At 40.7% G+C, this 5000-nt stretch overlaps 1 protein-coding gene across 1 annotated transcript in view; it reads right to left on the bottom strand.

The window, feature by feature from the left end:
* iglon5 (IgLON family member 5) overlaps positions 1 to 5000 on the bottom strand; it is a 145303-nt gene that overhangs the window by 3917 nt on the left and 136386 nt on the right. The window lies entirely within an intron of this gene.

Raw genomic sequence — 5000 nt, 5'->3', positions numbered from 1 at the left:
CGGGCTGCTCACTGGTCGCATTAGTCACGTCAACGTGGCGCCTGCGTGTGACATCACTGGCGAAAGAAGCGGGAGGAAAGAAGGATTTGGGGCGCACGTGCGGAGAAGCTGAAGTCGGGGGAGAGAGGATGTGGGGAATATATAATGGGCTGTGCAAAAAGATGAAGGACATATAAATGCAATATAATATGATACGGGGGAAAAAAGATGACCTTGGGGCTTTGTATCCCACTTCTGACACCATTTGGCGAATTCGGAGTTATATCCCCAACCCAGATTTGAAACAGGATCTGAACAAGGACCGGAAACTTTTAACTCCTTCAAAACAGGCACGGCAAATTGAGCCTCACGGCTGAGCATCCCACTTCTGACACCGGAAGAGTACCTTCAACTCACTTTTGAACCTGGACCCAAAAAATTATATTACAAGGGCTTCAGACTAGGTTCGTGGGATTAAAGAAGCAGTCTAATTTCAGCACAGATGACCTTAAGATGAGTATCCCACTTCTGACACCGAAGGAACTCTCTTTAGGACTAACGTCAATAATAAACTGGAACCAGGCTCAATGGACCTTAAACAAGTCTCCTACCAGTACTTCGAACTGAGTTCAGCAGTCGACCTTGTAGCTGCGCATCCTACTTCTGACACCGTAGGAACTCTCTGTAGGTGTACTTTCAAATCAAATTGGAACCTGGGTCTATGGACCTATAAAAATATATCAAAAGAGCTTCAGACTAGGTCCTTGGGATTAAAGAAGCATCTTGCAAGTACTTCAGTCTAAATTCAGCACAGATGACCTTATAAGATGAGTATCCCACTTCTGACACCGAAGGAACTCTGTTTAGGACTAACATCAATAATAAATTGGAACCAGGGGCTATGGACCTTAAACAAGTCTCCTACAAGTACTTCGAACTGAGTTCAGCAGTCGACCTTGTAGCTGAGCATCCTACTTCTGACACCGTAGGAACTCTCTGGAGGTGTACCTTCAAATCAAATTGGAACCTGGGTCTATGGACCTAAACAAGTATCCTACAAGTACTTTAGACAAAGTCTATGGACCCAAACACGGATCCTACAAGTACTTCAGTCTGAGCATTGCTTGGAGCAGTTTTACTATCACAAAGTAATGGGTTAGTGTAACAAGTACAGTATGGATGAGTATATCAAGTATTGTATGAGCTAGTATACAGACTATCTGTATCGGACCCATACCGGGCCTTATTTCCAGGTATCGGCCCTTGGAATAGCAGCCAATACTTTGTATTGAGCAGGAACAGTTTTACGATCATAAAGTGATGGGCAAATATCCAAACTATCGGTATCAGTCCCGGACCAATAATTAACCTTATTTCAACATATCGATCCTCACGATACTAGTGTTAGCCAGGAGATGTTTTACACTAGAAATGACAAAACAGAAGAATACAAAATTGCCGTTAGTTTCATGGAATTTTAAGGAAAAATCATTGGAATTTATGAGGAAAGTTTTTGTTTAAAATTAAGGGAAGAGGGTGGTGTGTATCAAAGATATTATTGGTATGTATCGGTACTCAATAATGGTATCGGTGACTACTCGAGAGTTCAGTACTCGTACTGGTATCAAACATCACTACGTGCTGGAGAATAAAGAAAACGATGTATCATTTCTGCTGATATCGTTACGGATCGATACGGCTATCGGACATTGCTCTAGGCTGCGACATCTGTATTTGTTTTAGATGTGGGAAAAAGTTCTATCCTCGGTTGGTCTTTTGTTTGTCCCGTGTCCCATTTCTGTCACCGTTTTTCGTGGGATGCTAAGGATTCCTATTTGAAACCCAGACTTGAACCTGAAGGTTTAACAATTTACATTTCCTCCCAAATGGGCGCAAGACAGATTCCCTCGTGGATAAACAGGCCATTTCTGACACCGCGTGTCACAGATTTCCAAGAAAGTGGCCACAGTATACCCCTAACCCCGATTTGAACCCGCACCTACCGGGCTGGAAAAAAATCTCGCCAAAAGTCCCCCTTGAATCGAGGCAGGCGAGAGGAAGGAGGGGCAGCTGTTAGAGCCGGGAAAAAAAAAGCGTGTGCGGGGGGGGGGGGGCACGTAATGATGATGATATCTGACTGCGGCCAGCGGGCAGGCGCCGGTACAATGCCGGAGAAAAATACAACTCCATCAAGCACTTAGGAGCTTTGGAAGGAGCTTGACTCGTGACCACCTGGAGAGGAGGCGGCGGGGATGAGAGTGAAAAGAGGTTTTCCGGGGTTCAGCACTACAGAGTGTTTTCCAGCACTTTGAGCTGGAGAAGATCACTTGAGCTCTCGCCACCTCTTGTCTTTCGCATTCCCGTAACAAAGCGGCGAGCCGAAAAGGACTCCAGTCGATTGTCACTGAAAGTCATGTAGATTTTAGTGGGACGCGAACGAAAAGTAAACCGGTCAGGGTCTCCGTTGTAAAAATCGTTTCCCCAAATTTGATCCAAACAAATCTCTTAAACTTAATTAATTTAGCTGATTCTCGGCGATATTAACATTCAAAAAGTCGGCAAATGTACATGTCGAATCAAGCATTTTAGCATCCTATCACCGGGGGGCAGTGTTTCCCACTTGACAAAAGCCTCTGCTTTTCTCAACCTAATAAAATATTTACCAGTGTGAAATGGCGTTGAGTTTCTCACCTGATTCCTAATTTTTTACAGTGCTAGCTGCCAATTGAGACCCATTTTGAAAAATCCGATCCCCCTAAAACTGATTTAGGTAACAGTAGACTATTAATAGACTAATAATGTAATTAATTAGAAGATGCATCTATCATAGATAAAATAAATAAATGAATATATAAATTCTGCATGTATTTAAACTGTCCGAAAAGATTTGAATGCATCTCATGACTCATGCGACACTAGCCGCAAATGCCCGATACTTTTGACAGATCCTAAAAGGATGGCGTGATTACCTTTTCATTTATTTGTATTTATTTTTATAAATATTATATATATATATATATATATATATGTGTGTGTGTGTGTGTGTGTGTGTGTGTGTGTGTGTGTGTGTATTTATATATTGATTAGCAAACTTGTTCGAACGTATTTATACCTATTAATACGTTCAAGGATCATCGTTCAAAGATCATTCCTTCATATATATATATATATATATATATATATATATATATATATATATATATATATATATATATATATATATATATATATATATATACATAATAGTTTATTTATTTATTTTTCCTTTTTTTTGTCATTTGAGGTAGCAGGATCATCTATGGGCTCATGTGCAGTTCTGGTATGTGGTAAAAAGTCCCGGTATGCTAGCGGATAAACTTTACTGTCATGTGTGGACGACTGTTTGGACCCAGGAGCAGACAGGACTCAGAAGGTATATGGAAAAATCCAAGTTAACCACAAATTAAAATTAAAACTAGACTCGGAAACTAAACTTGTAGGAATGAAGCTGAGTCAGACTCGGAAACTAAACTCAAAATTAGGACAAGGGCTTGACATGGGAGCTTGAATGATGGATGAGCTTTAGTGCAATAGCTGTTGACATTGTTCTTCATTTGACCTTTGACCTTCTAGTCATTTTCCTTCTGTTTGAGCAGGTCATCAGCAGACTATCTTCAGCAATCGTTTGCTGAACATCCAAACATTTCATCTTTTTAATATGAAAGGACAAACAGCTTCACACTGAAAATGCTCTTCGGTGACAAAGCGCTAGCTTAAACGCTTCAAGTAGCCCATTTTTGCCGAGGACGTTGATGGACTCGCCTGCTCATCTTCCTCACGAGGACACTCTGCTACTTTCTGCTCCAACGCACGCATTTTTCAAAAAACACTTTGTTTTTTGTCGCGGCCGCTCGCGGGGGCCGCCAATCCGCTCCTCGATGGGGGACGCGAATAGCGTTCTCGCAAAACGCTGGCCGGCTATCGGCGACGCGCGTTCGGTCTCGTGAAGGTTTTAACTGATGGCGCGTCAAGCGATAAGCCAAAGAAAAAAAGACCTCTGCGACATGGGTCGGGGTTGCCATAGATGAGATCTTTGTGTGTGAGGCCCGCCGCCAATGTCAGAACTGCATGACTACATTAGCGCTTAGCGTAGCTTAGCAGTCAGTCAAATAATTTACATTAATTATTTGAAAGGCCGATACCAGTATGAATATTAACTTATTGCACACTTACCGAAAATATAGGAAGTCTAGTTTTTTTTTTTAAACACAAAATATCATTTAACTCATTCACTGCCAGTGACGGTTATAGACGTCATTTTTACAGGCTGGCAGTGAATGAGTTAACATAATGCAAAAAATGTCAACAAAGGCTTTTCTTTCTGTTATATAATTATTTGCCAGTGTAAAACAGTCTTTAGCGCCTCCTACTGCTGAGGAGGATTTAATTTTTTTTCTTCACCTGTGGCCCGTTTCGCTTAAATCTGGCCCGCCGAAGTTTAAGATTTCTTTTGAAAGTAAGGCGCGTTTTCTTTTTTCTCTTATGAGGTGGATTATCAAAATACTCCATCCGCCTGCTCCTGCTCCATATGCATTGTACTTTTGAAATAAATGAACTATATATACAAAGTAAAGGTACCTGGTATCGGCAGCCTCGGGCTGGTATCAGCATGATACCGACACCTGTTATAAGTACTTGCCCATTTCTGGTTTGTGACCTACATAAAAATATACAAAACTAATTTTATAATGAATTTCTTTCTATTTTCTATTTATATTTTTTCCTTTTTATTAAAAAAACACACAAAAAAAAAATTGCATGTTTTTTGCAAAACTGTATTCCCTTGCAATGCCACAAGATGGCACTAAAACACATCTTGTAGAATAGCGGTTAACTGCCTTCAAGAACTAAACCCAAAATTATCATGTCTGTTTATGACCTTTGTATGTTAGGGAAGAGTTCTGTTTAACCTGGGTAGTTAGCGGAGGTTCCACATGTATGTTTAGTTCACATGAAACTTTTTTTTTTTTTTTTTTTTGGAG

The sequence above is a fragment of the Hippichthys cyanospilos genome, chromosome 3 (genome assembly GCF_059441005.1).
Source record: "Hippichthys cyanospilos isolate Australia breed blue-spotted pipefish chromosome 3, RoL_Hcya_1.0, whole genome shotgun sequence".
NCBI lineage: Eukaryota > Metazoa > Chordata > Actinopteri > Syngnathiformes > Syngnathidae > Hippichthys > Hippichthys cyanospilos.
Note: the sequence above shows the minus strand (reverse complement) of the source record. Positions and strands in the feature narration are given on the sequence as shown.